The 10000-nt window shown below is 71.5% G+C and overlaps 1 pseudogene; it reads right to left on the reverse strand.

Annotated features, from left to right (window-relative positions):
- Positions 1–9247: 9247 nt before the first annotated feature.
- LOC149911560 (uncharacterized) overlaps positions 9248–10000 on the reverse strand; it is a 1546-nt pseudogene continuing 793 nt past the window's right edge.

Genomic DNA, 10000 nt, shown 5'->3' on the forward strand with positions numbered 1-10000 from the left:
TTCTCTGTTTATTGATTTGTCGGCTCTCTCTCTCTCTCTCTCTCTCTCTCTCTCTCGCGTGCGTAGGCCCGGCCCGGCCCGGCCCGGCAGGCCCTCGCCAGGCGCGGGAGGTCGCGACGGGGATGCGGGTAGAGCCGGCGGCCGGCGCCTGAGGCCTTCCTTGCCCCCGCCCGCCCTGCACACGCACCCCCCCCCCTCCCCCCGCCCCCGGCCCCAGCCTTGACCCCTGACCCTCCCTCTCCCAGGCAGATGCGATTTTTAATTTCGTTTTTTTTTTTCCTTTTTAAATGTTCCTTGACTTTCCTCGTTGTTCTGATCTTTTCATTTCATTTTATCTTTTGTTTTCCTATTTGTAGGCCCGGCTCGGGATGGCGGGCCCACGCCGAGGCGCGGGCGCTCGTGACGGGGTGGCGGTATGCCGCCACAGCCGCCGCTGCATTCCCCCCCCCCCCCCCCCCCCCCCCCTCTTAACGTCCGTCCCGTGCCCCGTCGTCCCCCCCCCCCCCCCCCCCACCCAACACCCCTCGGCCCCCACCGCCCGGACTCGCCTCAACGTGATTTTTCTTTACCTATGGTTCTTTCCGTTTAGACTTCTGCCGTTTTCAGCTTTTTTAAAACTTTTCCATTTATATATGATGTTTCTCCGATTCCCCCCCAATATTTTTCCATTTGTTTGTTTATTTATTGCTTGGCTCGCTCGCTCGCTCGCTCGCTCGCTCGCCCGTGCGTGCGTGATTTTTTTTTTTTTTAATTTTAATTTAATTTTTTCCTGTGTTTTTATGTTGTCTTGTTTAGCTTCAAACGTTTCAGCTTCTCTTTTTCTAACTTTTTTTTTAGTTCTTTTTTTTTTTCTTTTTTAATTTTCCTCCTTATTTATTCATTCCATTAAAATATTTTCCTACGTACCTTTTCGCTTGCGTGCTTGCTGGCGGCTGCCCGCCTGAGCCCCCCCCCCCCCTCCACCTTTTTCTTTCTTTCTTTCTTTCTTTCTTTCTTTCTTTCTTTCTTTCTTTCTTTCTTTCTTTCTTTCTTTCTTTCTTTCTTTCTTTCTTTCTTTCTTTCTTTCTTTCTTTCTTTCTTTTTCTTTTTCTTTTTCTTTTTCTTTTTCTTTTCTTTTTCTTTTCTTTTTTTCCCCCTCCGTGTTCCTGCTTTTCTGTTTTCGATTTTTCAGAAGCTTCTTAATTTTTGTATGTTTTTCTGATTTTTTTTGAACTTTTTTCCGTTTCTTTCTTTAGTTATTGGCTTAATTCATATATTTATCTATCTACCCATCAGTCTGCCTGTCTCCCCGTCCATTTGCTTGCTTGCTCGCTTGCTCGCTCGCCCGCTCCCGCGCGCGTGCGTTTGAGTAGGCCCGGCCCGGCCCGGCGCGCCCTTCCGTTGGGAAGAAGGGGGTCGCGACGGGCTTACGGGTAGATCTCGCGGCCGGCCACCTGAACTTCCCAGCGCGCAAAGCCTAAACCTGACCCTTACCCTAACCTCGCCCGCCTACCCTAACCCTAGCCCTAACCCGCCCTCTCCCGGACGTGCCCCGCCCGACTGGCCCGCTTTTCTGCAGCACCTGTAGACGTATTCTTCTTTCTCTCTCTCTTTCTCTCTTTCTCCCGCCCCCCCCCCGCCCCCCCCCCCCCCCCCCCCCCCCCCTCTCTTTCTTTCTTTCTCTCTTTTCTTTCCCACCCTAGTCCCCTCCCCCGGCCCCCCGGCCCCTCTTACTTTCTTCTCGAAGACGTCCGTCCGACGTCCGTGCGAGCGCTCGTTTGCTCGGTGGTCGTCCGTTCCTTCCTTCCTTCTTCTTGGGGGACGTTGGCCGAGAGAGCTGCGGGATTTGGGTTTTCCGTTATTTCTTCTTCCCGCCTTTCCTTTCTTTTGCCGCTGCCCGTGCCCGTCCCCCTCCACCCACCCGACTCCCACCCTGCCCGATCGGACCGGGTTTGTTCGCCGTTCCCGCCTCCTTTTTTTTTTTCTTTTTAATTTCATTTTTTACTTTTTTAAGCTCCCTACCTCACCCGCACCCCCCCACACCCCCCTACCCACCACCACCACCACCTCCCACTCCGCCCTCCTCCTCCCCCTCCCACTCCTCGGTCCCCCCCCCCCCCCCCCCAACGCCACCCTCCTTTTTTTTTTTTTTTTTTTAATTTTTCTCTCTCGCTTCCCTCCGGCGGGCCAGGCCCGATGGCTTCGACCGGTCCCCGCAAACTCCCGCCCCCCCCCCCCCCCCCCCGAAACCGGCCGAGGACCCACCCCCAGCCCGCCACGCGCTTTCTTTCCGTTTCTTTCTATTTTTTCTTTTTTTTCTCTGGGGGGAAAGGGGGGGGGGGGGGGGTGGCCGGGCCGGGGTGGGTGGGTGAGGGAACGGGCACGCCCGCCGCCCGGGAGAGGGGCTCAGGGCGAGCCCGGCGTCCGGATGAGTCGAAGGAACGAATCCCAGACGAACGCACACACCCACCCCCGGGACGGACGAGGCCGTTCCCCGCCGGCCTACCTCTGCCGCCGTCTTCCCGCCATTTCTTTTCCTCCCCGCGCTGACACGAGCGGCCGATCCCGTCGCGAGCCCGCCGGACGTTTCCCGCCCGCCCCGCTACGCGCGGGCGGGGACCCGCCGGCGCCTGCGCGCTTCCGCAGAGGGGGAGTGGGGCGGGGGGGGCGGGGGGGGGAGTGGGGGGGGGAAGCGGGGCACATAGCGGCGAGCGGGAAAAGCGCCCTCCCCGCCCAAAACACAAACACACACCATCACCACCCCCACCCCGCAAGCCGCGGGCGGATCGGGTTAGAAATACCCGACTCCGAACACCCGGCGCGAAGAGCTACCGGGCCACCGAGCGAAAAGGGAATCAAACGAAAAGTGTCAAACGAGCGAACGCGCACGCAAACACGCGCCGGTAAAATAAACAAACGAACGGACAGACAAACAAACGCACGCGAGACGAACGAGAAGGGGCCTCCGCCGGACCCCGAGCCGCGGCGGCCGCAATGCGGACCCCGCACCGAACCGCGCCGAACGCGGCCGGACGCCCCTCAGAGCGGGGGCGGCCGGCCGCGCCAGCCGCCGACACGCGGAGCCCGAGTACGCCAGGAACGGGCCGGCCCGGGAGCGACCGACTCGGTCGAACCGAGGCGGAGGCGGCGGCGGCGGCGGCTCGGGTACGACGGAAAGACGGCAAGGCCCAGGCGAGCGCCGAACAACCCGGTCGCTGCCGCGGCGGCGGCCGGACTGCGCGCGGTCTATACGGCTCGGCGCGGCTCGGCCGGTCCGCAGCGGCAAGGAGAGGTCGGCAAAAACGGACGGCCGGAGGTCGCTGCGGCGCCGGCCCGGCGGCGGCGGCCACATCAGCCCGTCTCCGCGCGGTTGCCTGGTCTCCCGCAGCGGGCCAGAGGTCGCTGCGGAGCCGGCCCGGCCGCGGCGGCCACGTCTACCCGGCTCCGCGCGGCTGCCTGGCGCGGCTCAACCGGCCTGGGGTCGCTGCGGCGCCTGCCCGGCAGCGGCGGCCACGTCTACCCGGCTCCGCGAGGCTGCATGGTGCGGCGTAGCCGGCCTGGGGTCGCTGCGGCGCCGTTCCGGCATCGGCGGCCACGTCTACCCGGCTCCGCGCTGCTGCCTGGCGCGGCGCAGCCGCCCAGGGGTCGCTGCGGCGGCGGCCCGGCAGCAGCGGCCACGTCTACCCGGCTCCGCGAGGCTGCATGGCGCGGCTCAACCAGCCTGGGGTCGCTGCTGCGCCGTTTCGGCAGCGGCGGCCATGTCTACCCGGCTCCGCCCGGCTGGCAGGCGCCGCGCAGCCGCCCAGGGGTCGCTGCGGCGCCGTTTCGGCAGCGGCGGCCACGTCTACCCGGCTCCGCGCGGTTTCCTTGGTCTCCCGCAGCGGGCAGAGGTCGCTGCGGAGCCGGCCCGGCAGCGGCGGCCACGTCTACCCGGCTCCGCGAGGTTGCATGGCGAGGCGTAGCCGGCCTGGGGTCGCTGCGGCGCCGTTCCGGCATCGGCGGCCACGTCTACCCGGCTCCGCACTGCTGCCTGGCGCGGCGCAGCCGCCCAGGGGTCGCTGCGGCGCCGTTCCGGCATCGGCGGCCACGTCTACCCGGCTCCGGGAGGCTGCCTGGCCTCCCGCAGACGGCCTGGGGTCGCAGCGGCGGCCCGGTAGTCGCGGCCACGTCAGCCCGACTCCGCGCGGCTGCCTTGTGCGGCGCAGCCGGTTCGCCGCGGAGCCGTCCCGGCAGCGGCGGCCACGTCTACCCGGCTCCGCGAAGCTTCATTGCGCGACTGCAGCCGTCCTGGGGTCGCTGCGGCGCAGTTCCGGCATCGGCGGACGAGTCTAACCCGGCTCCGCGCGGCTGCATGGCGCGGCTCAACCGGCCTGGGGTCGCTGCGGCGCCGGCCCGGCAGCGGCGGCCACGTCTACCCGGCTCCGCGAGGCTGCATGGCGCGGCGTAGCCGGCCTGGGGTCGCTGCGGCGCCGTTCCGGCATCGGCGGCCACGTCTACCCGGCTCCGCGCGGCTGCCTGGCGCGGCGCAGCCGCCCAGGGGTCGCTGCGGCGCCGTTCCGGCAGCGGCGGCCACGTCTACCCGGCTCCGCGAGGCTGCCTGGCCTCACGCAGACGGCCTGGGGTCGCTGCGGCGGCGGCCCGGCGGCGGCGGCCACGTCAGCCCGACTCCGCGAAGCTGCATGGCGCGACTGCAGCCGTCCTGGGGTCGCTGAGGCGCCGTTCCGGCACCGGCGGACGAGTCTACCCGGCTCCGCGCGGCTGCCTGGCGCGGCTCAACCGGCCTGGGGTCGCTGCGGCGCCGGCCCGGCAGCGGCGGCCACGTCTAGCCGGCTCCGCGAGGCTGCATGGCGCGGCGTAGCCGGCCTGGGGTCGCTGCGGCGCCGTTCCGGCATCGGCGGCCACGTCTACCCGGCTCCGCGCGGCTGCATGGCGCGGCTCAACCGGCCTGGGGTCGCTGCGGCGCCGTTCCGGCATCGGCGGCCACGTCTACCCGGCTCCGCGAGGCTGCCTGGCGCGGCTCAACCGGCCTGGGGTCGCTGCGGCGCCGTTCCGGCATCGGCGGCCACGTCTACCGGGCTCCGCGCTGCTGCCTGGCGCGGCGCAGCCGCCCAGGGGTCGCTGCGGCGGCGGCCCGGCAGCAGCGGCCACGTCTACCCGGCTCCGCGCGGTTTCCTTGGTCTCCCGCAGCGGGCAGAGGTCGCTGCGGAGCCGGCCCGGCAGCGGCGGCCACGTCTACCCGGCTCCGCGAGGCTGCATGGCGAGGCGTGGCCGGCCTGGGGTCGCTGCGGCGCCGGCCCGGCAGAGGCGGCCACGTCTACCCGGCTCCGCACTGCTGCCTGGCGCGGCGCAGCCGCCCAGGGGTCGCTGCGGCGCCGTTCCGGCATCGGCGGCCACGTCTACCCGGCTCCGGGAGGCTGCCTGGCCTCCCGCAGACGGCCTGGGGTCGCAGCGGCGGCCCGGTAGTCGCGGCCACGTCAGCCCGACTCCGCGCGGCTGCCTTGTGCGGCGCAGCCGGCCCGGCTTCGCCGCGGAGCCGTCCCGGCAGCGGCGGCCACGTCTACCCGGCTCCGCGAAGCTTCATTGCGCGACTGCAGCCGTCCTGGGGTCGCTGCGGCGCAGTTCCGGCATCGGCGGACGAGTCTAACCCGGCTCCGCGCGGCTGCATGGCGCGGCTCAACCGGCCTGGGGTCGCTGCGGCGCCGGCCCGGCAGCGGCGGCCACGTCTACCCGGCTCCGCGAGGCTGCATGGCGCGGCGTAGCCGGCCTGGGGTCGCTGCGGCGCCGTTCCGGCATCGGCGGCCACGTCTACCCGGCTCCGCGCGGCTGCCTGGCGCGGCGCAGCCGCCCAGGGGTCGCTGCGGCGCCGTTCCGGCAGCGGCGGCCACGTCTACCCGGCTCCGCGAGGCTGCCTGGCCTCACGCAGACGGCCTGGGGTCGCTGCGGCGGCGGCCCGGCGGCGGCGGCCACGTCAGCCCGACTCCGCGAAGCTGCATGGCGCGACTGCAGCCGTCCTGGGGTCGCTGAGGCGCCGTTCCGGCACCGGCGGACGAGTCTACCCGGCTCCGCGCGGCTGCCTGGCGCGGCTCAACCGGCCTGGGGTCGCTGCGGCGCCGGCCCGGCAGCGGCGGCCACGTCTAGCCGGCTCCGCGAGGCTGCATGGCGCGGCGTAGCCGGCCTGGGGTCGCTGCGGCGCCGTTCCGGCATCGGCGGCCACGTCTACCCGGCTCCGCGCGGCTGCATGGCGCGGCTCAACCGGCCTGGGGTCGCTGCGGCGCCGTTCCGGCATCGGCGGCCACGTCTACCCGGCTCCGCGAGGCTGCCTGGCGCGGCTCAACCGGCCTGGGGTCGCTGCGGCGCCGTTCCGGCATCGGCGGCCACGTCTACCGGGCTCCGCGCTGCTGCCTGGCGCGGCGCAGCCGCCCAGGGGTCGCTGCGGCGGCGGCCCGGCAGCAGCGGCCACGTCTACCCGGCTCCGCGCGGTTTCCTTGGTCTCCCGCAGCGGGCAGAGGTCGCTGCGGAGCCGGCCCGGCAGCGGCGGCCACGTCTACCCGGCTCCGCGAGGCTGCATGGCGAGGCGTGGCCGGCCTGGGGTCGCTGCGGCGCCGGCCCGGCAGAGGCGGCCACGTCTACCCGGCTCCGCGCGGCTGCCTGGTCTCCCGCAGCGGTCCAGAGGTCGCTACGGAGCCGTCCCGGCAGAGGCGGCCACGTCTACCCGGCTCCGCGCGGCTGCCTGGCGCGGCGCAGCCGCCCAGGTGTCGCTGCGGCGCCGCCCCGGCAGCGGTGGCCACGTCTACCCGGCTCCGCGAGGCTGCATGGCGAGGCGTGGCCGGCCTGGGGTCGCTGCGGCGCCGGCCCGGCAGAGGCGGCCACGTCTACCCGGCTCCGCGCGGCTGCCTGGTCTCCCGCAGCGGGCCAGAGGTCGCTACGGAGCCGTCCCGGCAGCGGCGGCCACGTCTACCCGGCTCCGGGAGGCTGCCTGGCCTCCCGCAGACGGCCTGGGGTCGCTGCGGCGCCGGCCCGGCAGCCGCGGCCACGTCAGCCCGACTCCGCGCGGCTGCCTTGTGCGGCGCAGCGGGCCCGGCGTCGCTGCGGAGCCGTCCCGGCATCGGCGGCCACGTCTACCCGGCTCCGCGAAGCTGCATTTCGCGACTGCAGCCGTCCTGGGGTCGCTGGGGCGCAGTTCCGGCATCGGCGGACAAGTCTACCCGGCTCCGCGCGGCTGCATGGCGCGGCTCAACCGGCCTGGGGTCGCTGCGGCGCCGTTCCGGCATCGGCGGCCACGTCTACCCGGCTCCGCGCGGCTGCATGGCGCGGCTCAACCGGCCTGGGGTCGCTGCGGCGCCGTTCCGGCATCGGCGGCCACGTCTACCCGGCTCCGCGAGGCTGCCTGGCGCGGCTCAACCGGCCTGGGGTCGCTGCGGCGCCGTTCCGGCATCGGCGGCCACGTCTACCGGGCTCCGCGCTGCTGCCTGGCGCGGCGCAGCCGCCCAGGGGTCGCTGCGGCGGCGGCCCGGCAGCAGCGGCCACGTCTACCCGGCTCCGCGCGGTTTCCTTGGTCTCCCGCAGCGGGCAGAGGTCGCTGCGGAGCCGGCCCGGCAGCGGCGGCCACGTCTACCCGGCTCCGCGAGGCTGCATGGCGAGGCGTGGCCGGCCTGGGGTCGCTGCGGCGCCGGCCCGGCAGAGGCGGCCACGTCTACCCGGCTCCGCGCGGCTGCCTGGTCTCCCGCAGCGGTCCAGAGGTCGCTACGGAGCCGTCCCGGCAGAGGCGGCCACGTCTACCCGGCTCCGCGCGGCTGCCTGGCGCGGCGCAGCCGCCCAGGTGTCGCTGCGGCGCCGCCCCGGCAGCGGTGGCCACGTCTACCCGGCTCCGCGAGGCTGCATGGCGAGGCGTGGCCGGCCTGGGGTCGCTGCGGCGCCGGCCCGGCAGAGGCGGCCACGTCTACCCGGCTCCGCGCGGCTGCCTGGTCTCCCGCAGCGGGCCAGAGGTCGCTACGGAGCCGTCCCGGCAGCGGCGGCCACGTCTACCCGGCTCCGGGAGGCTGCCTGGCCTCCCGCAGACGGCCTGGGGTCGCTGCGGCGCCGGCCCGGCAGCCGCGGCCACGTCAGCCCGACTCCGCGCGGCTGCCTTGTGCGGCGCAGCGGGCCCGGCGTCGCTGCGGAGCCGTCCCGGCAGCGGCGGCCACGTCTACCCGGCTCCGCGAAGCTGCATTTCGCGACTGCAGCCGTCCTGGGGTCGCTGGGGCGCAGTTCCGGCATCGGCGGACAAGTCTACCCGGCTCCGCGCGGCTGCATGGCGCGGCTCAACCGGCCTGGGGTCGCTGCGGCGGCGGCCCGGCAGCCGCGGCCACGTCTACCCGGCTCCGCGAGGCTGCATGGCGCGGCGTAGCCGGCCTGGGGTCGCTGCGGCGCCGTTCCGGCATCGGCGGCCACGTCTACCCGGCTCCGCGCGGCTGCATGGCGCGGCTCAACCGGCCTGGGGTCGCTGCGGCGCCGTTCCGGCAGCGGCGGCCACGTCTACCCGGCTCCGCCCGTCTGCCAGGCGCGGCGCATCCGCCCAGGGGTCGCTGCGGCGCCGTTCCGGCAGCGGCGGCCACGTCTACCCGGCTCCGGCGGCTGTTGGCGTCTTTTGTGTGTGGGGGGGGGCGCTGCTGCTACGGTGCGGCCAGAGGCGTCGCTCTAATTCTCTGCCTCCAGTTATGTCGAGGTAAAGGTCGGCTGCATTCGGAGCCTTTGCCGGTAGTCGGCGTCGTCGTCCGTGGAGCTTTCTTTTCGGATGCCTTTACTTTTCGTCGGTAGGAGAGAGTGCGGACTCTGCTCCGGAGATCGGTGGTGAGCGGGCGCTCGCGAGCTGGGTTGACCGGCCGGCCAGATGGGTTTCGGCGGCGGTCGGCGGTGGCGGCGGCTCTCTGGGGCGTCGGTTCGTGTGGTCGATCCGGTCGCTTCGGTTTGTCCGTCGCGCCCCGTCCCGCCGTTCGGCGGTGGGTTAAGGCGGTCTCCCGGGCGAGCGGCGAAAAAAAGCCGGGCAAGGCGAGAGAGAGCTGTGCGGGTGAAATAGCCGGCTCCCGCGCCGCCCAGGGCGAACCCGAGAAGGCGAGAGAGAACAATCGAACGAACGGGGGAAGCCGGCTGCCGCGCTCGCTGGCGCGAAGCGGAGAAGGCGAGAGAAAAAGCGAGCGCGGAGAAGGGCACGGTCCGGTCAGCCGGCACTCGAAGGCAGAAGGGCCGGGGGCGTCCCCGGTGGGTCCCGCCGCGAGGGTGGAAGGCGGGACCCGATGGTCGTGGCGGCGGCGCCTCGTTCTCGTTCCGCACCGCATCCTCACCTGCACGCGGGAGCCCCGGCCGAACACGAGAGGCGCTCCTCGGGCGCGTCGGAGAGGCTTCCCGGCGGGCCGGTCCTATCCCGCTCCCCGCCTCGCTCGGGGTGGCGTGGGGCGGGCCGGTGTTCAGGCACGGGCGAGCACCTCTCGGCAGACGTTGCCCACGCACACCCGCCTGCACGTGCGCGCGCGGTCTTTCCGCCGCGTCCTGGAGAAGGGCTCGCATCTTCTCCTCCCTTCCTTCCTTCCTTCCCCCTACCCGTCTTCTTGTCGATCGATGAGGCCATTCGGGTCGCGTCGGAGAGGGCCCCCGGCGGGCCGGCGCTTCCACGCTCCCCGTCCCGGGGAAGCCGCGGCGGCGTCCGGTGTTCAGGCACGGGCGGCCTCCTCTCCGGTTCGCTTCCCGCCGTAGGCGAGGTGAGGCGCCCGCCCGGGCCGAGAGCGGGCTCGTCCGTCCGTTCGCTCGGTGCCGGAGCAAGGGCTCGCCCGACCGAATCCAGCCGTGTGACAGCCGAGCGGCCCCGCGAGCCGCAGGCGTACCGAGTTCGTTGAGCGAGGCGCCGGCGCCGGCCTCGGTTCGGGGCCCGGCGGGTGCCGGCCGCGAGCAGCTAGCCGGCGGGGTGGCAACCGAGGAAAACCGTGGACAAATGGAGCCAGAGAGAGAGAGATGGGGGGCTGCGCCCGCCCGAGCGGGCGAGCCCGGA

The sequence above is a fragment of the Phasianus colchicus genome, unplaced genomic scaffold (genome assembly GCF_987193195.1).
Source record: "Phasianus colchicus unplaced genomic scaffold, bPhaCol1.hap1.1 HAP1_SCAFFOLD_89, whole genome shotgun sequence".
Classification (NCBI taxonomy): domain Eukaryota; kingdom Metazoa; phylum Chordata; class Aves; order Galliformes; family Phasianidae; genus Phasianus; species Phasianus colchicus.